Source organism: Urocampus carinirostris, chromosome 15 (genome assembly GCF_059441175.1).
Source record: "Urocampus carinirostris isolate Australia breed hairy pipefish chromosome 15, RoL_Ucar_1.0, whole genome shotgun sequence".
Taxonomy (NCBI): domain Eukaryota; kingdom Metazoa; phylum Chordata; class Actinopteri; order Syngnathiformes; family Syngnathidae; genus Urocampus; species Urocampus carinirostris.
In genome coordinates this window covers 7,199,353-7,210,148 of record NC_142363.1, presented here as the reverse complement: position 1 = coordinate 7,210,148, position 10,796 = coordinate 7,199,353, and the positions used below count along the sequence as shown (strand labels likewise).

General features: G+C 38.1%; 1 long non-coding RNA gene across 1 annotated transcript; it reads left to right on the top strand.

Annotated features, from left to right (window-relative positions):
• Positions 1 to 303: 303 nt before the first annotated feature.
• Positions 304 to 5,163, top strand: LOC148351426 (uncharacterized). The gene is made up of 3 exons (XR_015852940.1): positions 304 to 349; positions 4,469 to 4,605; positions 4,721 to 5,163. It is a non-coding gene; the product is annotated as an uncharacterized LOC148351426 (long non-coding RNA).
• The last annotated feature ends 5,633 nt before the right edge of the window (positions 5,164 to 10,796 follow it).

Below are 10,796 nucleotides of genomic sequence, written 5' to 3'. Positions count from 1 at the left end.
GAAAAAACAATACTGTAGAAATACTACAAAAATATGACTACAGTAATCCTATAATACAAATATAGTAACACAGAAATACAGGTCCTTCAAAAAACAACGAGCATATTGTGATCAAGTTCATATTTTTCCAAATTGTAATGACAAAAATTCAACCTTCACATATATTTAGATTCATTGCACACCAACTGAAACATTTCAGGCTTTTTACTGTTTTAATATTATTGATTTTAGGCGGCATTAGCTCAGGAGGTAAAGCAGTCGTCTTGGGATCCAATTCCCGGCTCCTCCGTGTTATATGTCAAAGTGTCCTTAGGCAAGACACCGAATCCCTAATGCTCCCAAAAAGCAGGTAAGTGGCCTTGCATGGCTAACGCTGCTATCCGTGTGGGAGTGTGTGGTAATGGGTAAGTGTGAAGCACACTGTAAAGCACTTTGGGAGGTATTCAGTGACTTGAAAAGCGCTCTATAAATGCAAAACATTTAAGTTTACATTTATACAGCTCATTGAAACCTCAAATTCCTATCTCAAACAATTAGCATATCTAGAAAAGGTGCTCTAAATGAGCTACTGACCTAATCATCTGAGTCAACGGGTTAACTCTACACACCTGCAAATGATTCCTGAGCCTGTTAAAAACTCCCATCTGGTTCATTACTCAAAACCGCAATTATGAGAAGCCTGCTGACCTGACTGCTGTTTAGAAGGCCACTATTGACACCCTCAAGTAAGAGGGTAAGACACAAAAATAAATCTCTGAGCAAATAAGCTGTTCCCAGAGTGCTGTATTAAGGCACCTGAGTAGGAAGTCTGTGGGAAGAAAAAGGTGGCAGAAAATGCGTCACAACCAGAAGAGGTGACTGGTTCCTGAGGAAAATTGTGGAGAACAACTGATTCCAGGTCTTGGGGGACCTGAGGAAGCAGTGTACTGAGTCTGGAACAGAAACATCCAGAGCCATAGTGCACAGGCGTTTGCAGGAAATGGGCTACAGGTGCCGCTTTCGAACCAAAAACGGCGGCAGAAACTGCTGACCTGGGTGACGGAGAAGCAACACTGGACTGTCGCTCAGTGGAGCAAAGTACTTTTTTTGAAAGAAAGTTATTTTTGCATGCCCTACTGAAATCAATGTGCAAGAGTTTGGAGGAAGACTGGGGTGAAGAAATGCCAAAATGCTTGAAGTCCAGTTGTAAGGACCCACAGTCAGTGAAGGTCTGGGGCGTCATGTCAGCTGCTGGTGTTGGTGCACAGGGTTTTACCAAGGGCAGGGTCAATGCAGCTTTAGAGCACTTCATGCTATAAAGTGCTGAAAAGCTTTATGAAAATAAAGATTTTATTTTTCAGCACGACCTGTCACTTGCTCATACTAGTAAATGGTTGACTGACCATGGTGTTACTGTGTTTAATTGGCCTGCCAACTCTCCTGACGTGAACCCTAACGAGAATCTGTGGAATAATGTGAAAAGAAAGTTGAGAGACACCAGACCCAACACTGTGAATGAGCTTAAGGCCGCTATCGAAGCGTCCTGGGCCTCCACAACACCTCAGGAGTGCCACAGGCTGATTGCCTTCATGCCACGCCGCATGGAAGCAATCATTTCTGCAAAAGGATTTCCGACCAAGTATTGAGTGCATGACTGAAAGTATTTGAAGGTTGACTTTAAAGAAAAATTAAAAACATTTTTTTTATTGGTCGTATAAACAAATGCTAATTATTTCAGATAGGGATTTATGTTTTTTCCTTACTAATTTTGCCAAAATCATCAATATTAAAACAAAAAAGGCTTATATGAAAGTCTAATGTTTATGAGTACATTATAGAAAATAATGAACTTCATCACAATATGCAAACTTTTTGAGAAGGACCTGTATTACAAATAGTACATGATTACAACTACAGTAAGATTACAAAACTACTATAAACATACTACTGTGAAAACATTTCAGAAATAATTCGAAAATAGTACAGTACTGTAGAAATACTTCAAAAATGTCTCTCATTAAATACTAAAAAAAGTTATAACAAAACTAAATATCAAATATAGTGTTCAAAACAGGGACAAAATATATTATTTTGCTTTCATTCGGAAAAGAAAAACAATACTATAGAAATACTACAAGAACTATTACAGTAATGATATACTACAAAAATACTAGTACAGAAATATTACAACACAAATACTACAAAAACACAACTAGAAAAATATTACAGAACTACTAAAGGATTACAACAACAATACTATGATGGAAATGCCACAGTAAAACTACAGAAATACTGTAGTGATACTACAGATAATGTCATGATCACTAACTCTGATTACCTGGAGCAATCAGGTGGCGCCTGGGCGGGCGCCTTCTGATTGGCTGGCACTTCGCTCTTAAGCGTGCTGCGCCCAGAGTTCCGGGTCAGAGTGTACATTTGTAACTCTGTGTGTTTCTCCTGATATCCTGTTCACTTAAGAACTCTGCTTACCCTTTTCTGCCTGCCTCAGATCCGACCTGTTTCCGTCACACGCTTCGATCTCCTCTCCAGCCCCGGTAAACACGACCTGCCTGATTTTCGCACTCCGATTGCCCACTCGATCCGAAGCTATCTCCCCGGCGCGGCTGCTGACGTCCGACGGTCATCACGTCTCCTGCACGCCCTGAACGCTTCCGTAAATAAGGAACTAAAACGAATGATCTGGGGTTTCCTGGTCTGTTCTGGTCCCCTGAAACACTACAAAAATAGCACTACAATTATACGATTACAAATATTACAAACATACCACTACAAAAATCTACAGAAATACTACACACTACAACTACAGTAATACTACAAAACTAAATATCAATATAGTGCTTAAAACAGGGACCTACTATGTGAAGTACATTGTAAAGCGCTTTAGGAGGCCTCTAGTGACTGGTTAAAGCACTTTATAAATACAGTCCATTTATTATTTACCATTTAATTGTGAACCTTTCAAAACCAACTTGATGTGGAATGTCACTAATTAGTTGGCAATGTCTTAATTGTGTTTATACTTACCTACAAATACAACTGAATGAATTTATGGTAGCGCAGTAGAGAGCGCTGAAATTCTTCTTATGTAGATATGTCCCCTACCCTATACACCTAAGCCAAATTTACTACTCTTAATTAAATAAAAAATACTGAAACCAGGCAGCTAGCTTATATTTGCACATTTGGTAGGGTGTCACCAGTATCAAATGGTGGGCAGTGTGTGTGGAGGGGGGTGGCTTTATAAGAAGAACAAACCAACTGAAAATCAATGGGGCAAACGTGAGCACAGAATATATGGTAAAAGTGTGCTAAACTTTGGTCATTTTATTTGTAAAATAATTTTTGCAATAAACCTTGCCTATTTGAGTGGTTTAAAGCCTATGAAACAAAATAGATATGGAGTGTCTCTGCTAAGTCTTTGTTTACAAGCACTCAGAACTGTACACGCCAAGGAATACAAAAAGGGTTCACTGCTTCTACAGGTTAGTGTACATGTTTTCTTCTACTGACTATAAAGTATAATATGACTTTTTATAAGCAGTTCAAGGGGATTGGCTTCCACGCAAGTATATAAATTGTAACTAGATAGTTACTTTTGGATTAACCCGCTACCTTTTGGTGTCAGTAATCATCATGTAACTAACTAATTACTGTTTTTTAGCAATCAGTACATTGAAAACCAACCCACATAAACCGTGTTCTGTTCTCAAACAGTCCATTCTTTTAAACAAAAATTTCTTTTGTCGCAGCCTGACAATTGACTGTTGGATACTAACATTCTGTTTCCTTCTAACACTTCTCTGTTGGCCACCTATAGCGACCAAACAGCCCAAGGGAGCGGAAAGTATTCCTGCTGTGCTCACTATCTGCCTCGAGGCTAACTAAACCATTTTTCTTTTGCTGCTATCCTTTAGCTGCACAATGGTGTTTTCTGCTGGAGGAAAAAGGCTTAACACAGCAGCAGCATTGGCAACTTTTAACTTTCAAAGTAACACATTTTCTTAACTCTAAATCACTTTTCCCCCCCTAAGAGTAGCTATTCCTCCGATGCATGGACCAATTTTGTGATGTAAACAACAGGAATCATACCAAATTTCCTGTCAAGTTAAGCCACATTGTATACACACATGTATAGCCCTTAATCACAAAATGTTCTAAAGGACTGTACAGGATTACAATTACACCATTCCCTGGTCTTAAACCAACAGGTGGGCAAGGAAAAACTCAAAACCTCAGCTTGATTACTGTAATGTATTGCTTTCTGGTCTCCCGAGGTTTAGCATAAAAAGTTTTAAGCTTGTCTACGATAAGAAAGTTTGACCATTTCACTCCTATATTAACTTACTTGAACTAGCTCCCAGTTCACTTAAGATGTGACTTTAAAGTTTTCTTACTAACATGCAAATGTCTGCATGAACTTGCACCCTCTCATCTCTCTGATTTGATTTCTCCCTATGTCCCTACACAGAGCCTCCGCTCTGAAAATGCCGGTCTTCTTGGGACTCCAAGAGCCAAGAAGAAGTTGGAAGGCTCAAGAGTGCTCTCCATCCTTGCCTCGGCGCTGTGAAATGCTCTGCTTCAAAGATAAGATCTGAAACCTCAGTGGTAATTTTTAAATCTAGACTTAAGCCCCACTTCTTTTCAATAGCTTATGATTGATGCCCACCTCATATTTTTCTTTTCCTGTCTTCTTCCGACTGCTGGCTGGTGGTGAAACCAGGGAGAAGGACACTTTGAGATGAGTCAGACGACCAGCGTCTGACCTGAAGCATGTAAACGCCTGCATCGACTAGCCAGCAGAGATGGGAAGCTGCGTATTTGCTGTCACTGCTTTTTTTGACAATTTTACAGGCTCAAGGTTTAGTTCCTGTCAGGGACTTTTTGGGACCATTTGCAGGTTTGAAGCTTTGTTCCTGTCATGCATTCGTGGGCAATCTACAACCTGTGAGCCACATGCGACCTTTCAGCCTTTTTCATCCAGCCTGGCAAACGAAAATGGTAAAAATATAATGACAATAGTAGTAAATACGATAGTACTATGGGCAGCACGGCGGCGCAGTGGTTAGCGCTTGTGCGGCACAGTTTATGTCATGGGAACCTGTCGTGGGTTCAAATCCAGCTCCAGACTTCCTGTGCGGAGTTTGTATGTTCTCCCCGTGCTTGCGTGGGTTTCCTCCGGGCACTCCGGTTTCCTCCCACGTTCCAAAAACATGCATTTCAGGTGAATTGGCCAGTCCTAATTGTCCCTAGGTGTGAATGAGCGAATGAGTTGTCTGTCCCTGTGTGCCCTGCGATTGGCTGGCAACCAGTTCAGGGTGTCCCCTGCCCACTGCCCGGAGATGGCTGGGATGGGCTCCAGCCTCCCCCGCGACCCTAATGAGGATAAGCGGTACGGCTGATGAGATGAGATGAGACAATAGTACTCATAAAAAATATTGTCCATTCGTGTGTCTACAACAAAAGTATGATTACAGAAATACTACACAAATGTGACAAACATACAACAAAACTAAACACAAAATTAGTGATTCAAACATGTAACATGGATATCATTCTAAAAAAAATATAGCTATACTACAAGATACTACTACAGTAAAACTGTGACGCAAAAATATTAGAACAGAAATAATACAAAATATAATAGCAGTACAGAATTGTTAGAAGAAATACTCCAAAATAATACTATGGACATACTACAAATGTAATACTCTGGAAATGCTGCAAAAATACAACAGAAATAATCCAAAATTACCACTGCATTGATTCTATAGTGCAAAAATACGACGACAGAAATAATACAACAGGAAAAAGTCAAAATACATTATGAAATACCACAAAATACAACTGAAATAATACTACCAAATTATTACAGAAATACTACAAAAAGATAAGTACAGAAATCCTATTAATTTGCTGCAAAGAAATACAATAAATATTACGAAAATAAAACAACAGTAAAATTACAAAAAAATACAACTGAAATATGACAAAAATTCTAACTAATACAAAAAAAACAACATACTACAAAACTAAGTATCATATAAAGTGCTTAAAACAGGGACCCTATACTGTATATCATTTTGCTTTAATTTAGAGTGTTTCTCAACTACAGTGGAACCTCGGTTCTCGACCATAATCCGTTCCAGAACCCTGTTCGAAAACCGATTTGTTCAATCACCAAAATCCCTTTTCCCATTAAAAGTAATGTAAATCATTTTTAATCCGTTCCAACACCCTGAATGTTTACCATGAACGTAAACATAAAGCTAACCCAGGCTAATCGTACGTTCGTGTTAGCGTAATCTTCCTTACGAAAGATTACACTAACATGAAGGTGTAAAAATAAAAAAATCTGGTCGTTTACACGTCATTTAGGACCTGGGTCTCCACAACAGGTGGCTAGCGCTTCATTGGAAATGGGGCTCCGTTACAACACCCTGAATGTTTTACGTAAACAAAGCCAACCCAGGCTAATCGTACGTTCGCGTTATCTTAATCTTCAGTATGAAAGATTACGCTAACATGAACGTGTAAAAATAAACAAAGGGTAAAGAAAATAATTATGAATAGGATTTCTTACCTTTGTGGTGCTCAGCAGAAGCCATGCTGTATGTATAGCAAGATCGGAAACTGGCACACCTTCTTCATATTTTGCTATTATTTCTTTCTTAAATGCAATAGTTGTACGCACTACTCTTCTTTCTTCACCTGTAGCAACTTTGCTGCTTGCACCGACCTTCTTCGGAGGCATAATTAGGGGCTAAAACACTTGGTGCACCTATATTAAAAGCAAAAGGAAAACAAAACACGTCCGCATGTGATAACAGTTCTTCACGAGGGGTGGGGGCAATCTACATGATCTACACCCGTACGCCGCTCAGCATGGCACCCTAAGGTACCGGCGTTCGAACTCCGATTATTTGATCAAACAGTGAAGCAAGAATTTCTCGAAATTTTTGGTCGAGAACCGATTTGTTCGAACTGAGAGGCGTTCGAAAACCGAGGTTCCACTGTAATTTGATTGAACTAATATATTTAAAAGGAATATAACTTGTAGATTTCTGCATGTATATCTATACATAGATAAAAAATATCGGATATGTCTCCAAGATTGGCCCCGTGGCCAAATATTTTAAACCAACGCGCCCCCTTACTCCAAATAGGTACCCACCTTTGTAGAAGAGCCTTAGAAGTGGAGCCACGGCTAGGTCTTCCCTACCACAGCTCCGGCGTGACAGATCAGAAAGATCATCAAGGAGTTTCTATTGAAATCTTACGCATAAAGCACGACTAACATGCAGCCTGCGGGCTCGTTGGCTGATTTAATCCGGACCGCCATGAATTTCCAAGTATTTAAAAAAAGAAGTGAGTCTCATGGTCATTTTCATCAAAATTATAATTTCTTAAATCAAGGCCAACCAAATGCTTTCTACAGCAGCCAGACAGCAGTGTTTAGTTTTATAGAGTGGTGAGTTGGTTCAGGTGTAAAACTGCAATAACTCAACTGTTTTAATAAAGCAGTTAACACATTCAACGCCAAAGCATAGGGACCATTTTTTTCTCTGTTGTTTGTGAATAAAGGTGTTGTGTTTAAAAAGATACCTTAATATACCGTATTACACGACCTGAAAAGGCACAGTCATAATAAGGCGCGGGTGCCTAGCATTTTGCAAGATATTGTGCTACCAGAAGCTGAACTGAGTTGTCCCCCCAAAATTAATTAAATCGAAAACCTCACTTTCCCCTCCATTGATTGCTTTATGTGTTTTCGTCCGGCATGGTGTATTGATACCTATTAGGGTTCCCGCGAATCCTTGAAAAGTCTTGAAAAGCATTGAATTCATGATTCTAAAAATAAGGTCTTAATTGGCATTAAAATGTCTTAAATAACATTTTCGAAAGTCTTAAAAATGTAAACACATTGATAAGATTTATAGTTGTTTGGAAAAAAATAATAATACCAATTATCAATTGTCTTTTTTTTAATAACTCACAGATTTAGTTTGGCAATGGCGTGACGACAATAAAAGAACTATCAAAATGGTGATGTAGTTTCAGTTCGGCCTTCCAGAGAAGACACATGTTTTAAGTCTACCCACAATTCACAGACAGATACTTTTATTTTGGACAATGGGAAAGTGTGAATTTAAGGTGAAGTGGCTGTCAGACAAATGTTTTTTTGCCATAGCTAAATAACTAATCAGATCATCAAATTATCAAAGTTCATCCAATAAACAAAAAAAGCATGTAATTTTAAAATAGATTAAAATAATCAACGTAAATTCAAGGGCTTCAATAACAATTAAATGAAAATAGCATAAATCAGACAAAAACTAAGCACATGTAGCACCAAGTAGAACATTTAAAGCCCCAATACTTATCTTAACAGACTCTGCAAGCAGAACAATAAGCTAGCCCATGAACTCAAAGAAAGGAGACATTGCATGTTGTAGCTGGTGTTTTGCACTTTTTTTAAGAGGAACATGCTTTTGATGTGGGGCCAGGGGGCTCCTCCTACTCTGCTTTTTCATTGTCGGAATTGCTATTCGACATTTTCGATCTGTTTCATCTGTAAACAAAATTTCCCCCACTGAAGTTGAATATGGTCGTGTGACGAGGCTACGTTTGATTGGTTAAACATGGTAGAGCCTGACGGGGTTCTGCGTCAAAATAAATGCACCTTAGCGGAGACAAACAGATGCGTACTTGAGTGGAGAGGATTTATTGAGTAACGAAGTAACGACTTCAATGTTGCCTAATGTAGCAGAGTAAAAGTAGCGTTTTTCTTCACAAATTTACACAAGTAAAAAAAAACTCTTTAGGGATTTAAAAATAAACCTAGAATCTTCCTAAATTTGCTCAAGTTAATGTAACGAAGTTACTACCCACCTCTGGTTAAATACAGAAATGGAAGCAGCTACAGAGGCTGCCCAATGGTCGTGAAACTACGGTAAACACACACACAAAAAGACTTCAATTAACTTGCAGATGTCTGGCATTTTGCAAGTGCAGGTTTAATTAGAAGCTAGCTGATAACATTTACCGCTTCTGTTGCTTTAATCAGACGCATACACACACACACACTTACCTGCACACACACTCTGACACAGCAAATTTGTCTCCTATTCTCATTGTTTAAAGGCAGGGGTCTTAAACTCACGTGCAAGGGGCAATTGCGGCCCAAAGGATTAAAATTTTAATATGAAAGTTAAAAAGACTGTGTGTATGATTTGACCATAAGTCACGGTGAATTAATTCATTTTTCACATTTTTTGCCCAGCCTTACGCCAAGTTTATATATTGTTTTGGGACACCCATAGCAGAAATACGGCAGAAAATTATGTTTTCTTCTAGATCTGTGGTCTTCAAACTTTTTTAAATGGAAAGCTTTTTTTGTTACTGATTAGTGCAAATGGCTCCAAGTTTCGAAAATAAGAACCTATTATTTTATAGTATATATTCTAACTTTGTTATTACTAGGTTATTTATTAAATTTACGAGAAAATCACAATGACCCAGCAATGGTTAGCGAATTTCAGAAAAGGTCAGTGGGAAACCCCTGCTATATATAAAATAGAAATATGTTGACTTATGAGAGACAGAAAAATAATCACATTTATATGAAAATCATGTATTTTTGCTAGTTATTTAAATACATATGATTTTTTTTTAATGAATGACGGTGCTGATCATGGATTAATTCATTACCGATTGATCTTTATATTGATTATTGATGTGTTTTTAATTTTTTTTTAGATCTTATTTTGTGTAGGGAGTAAAAAAACAACATATTTGAGAACAGTGGATTTTTTTATTAGGGCCTTTTTTTGTCAAAAGCCTGATCCGGCCAAACCATACCCACGTCCTGGCTCTGGCGGGCCCCCAAATGAATGTGTTTGAGAACCCCGTTTAAAAGGGACATTACAGTATATATTATTTAGCACATTCTAGAAATATTTTCTTTTAATTCATTAAGAAACAATTTTGATTTAAGAAAATCGTATGAGAAATAAATGAAATGTTAAATATAACAGGCATTTAAAAAAAGAAATATAACATGAGAAATTTGTATTTATTTCACCAAACATGATGCTCACTTAAAGGGAGCTGATATGATTTTCCGTCATCTTGCTGCCACGGTACCCCTAAAGGCTGGGCAAAAAAATGAAGAAAAATGGTCCTGTTTGGTCACTTTGAGTCTCTGAAGTTTATATTCTTCCTTGCTTTTTATCTATGGACAACACTATTTGACGACATCTAGTGGTCAAACTATACAATCTGTCTCTTTAGATTAATTTTCAAAACTTGTGGAGCCCATCAACAAAAAAAGCTACTGTCTTTGCTAACTTTTTCCCAGCAATATGTCCCACATATATATACAGTATGTATATATAGTAGATGTATTTCAACAACCCGTTGTAAACTTTTTTTTTAATACAGATCTCTCAAGGTTCAACTTACCATTTTAAAAATCATAATTAAGGGTGGAAAAAGGGCCAGAAACCCACATCAAAGGTAAAAAACAATATTGTCATGGATAAGGAAGCCTAATAAGGTAACAAAGACTTGAGACTTGACAAAATTGGATGATGTTTTATTGTTTTAGGATATTTTACAACCGATGTCAGACATGGGAACCACCGACCCGCTAACACAGGGGGTGTTACCTGAAAGCTAACACATGAGGCGGGATATTTAAATTTTTTTGGAGTGAATGTTACCATGCTGAAATGCCACATAATAGAAAGAATGACACAATTGTGTGCAGCCCTTTGCAACTCTCTGTGACTAAGGGC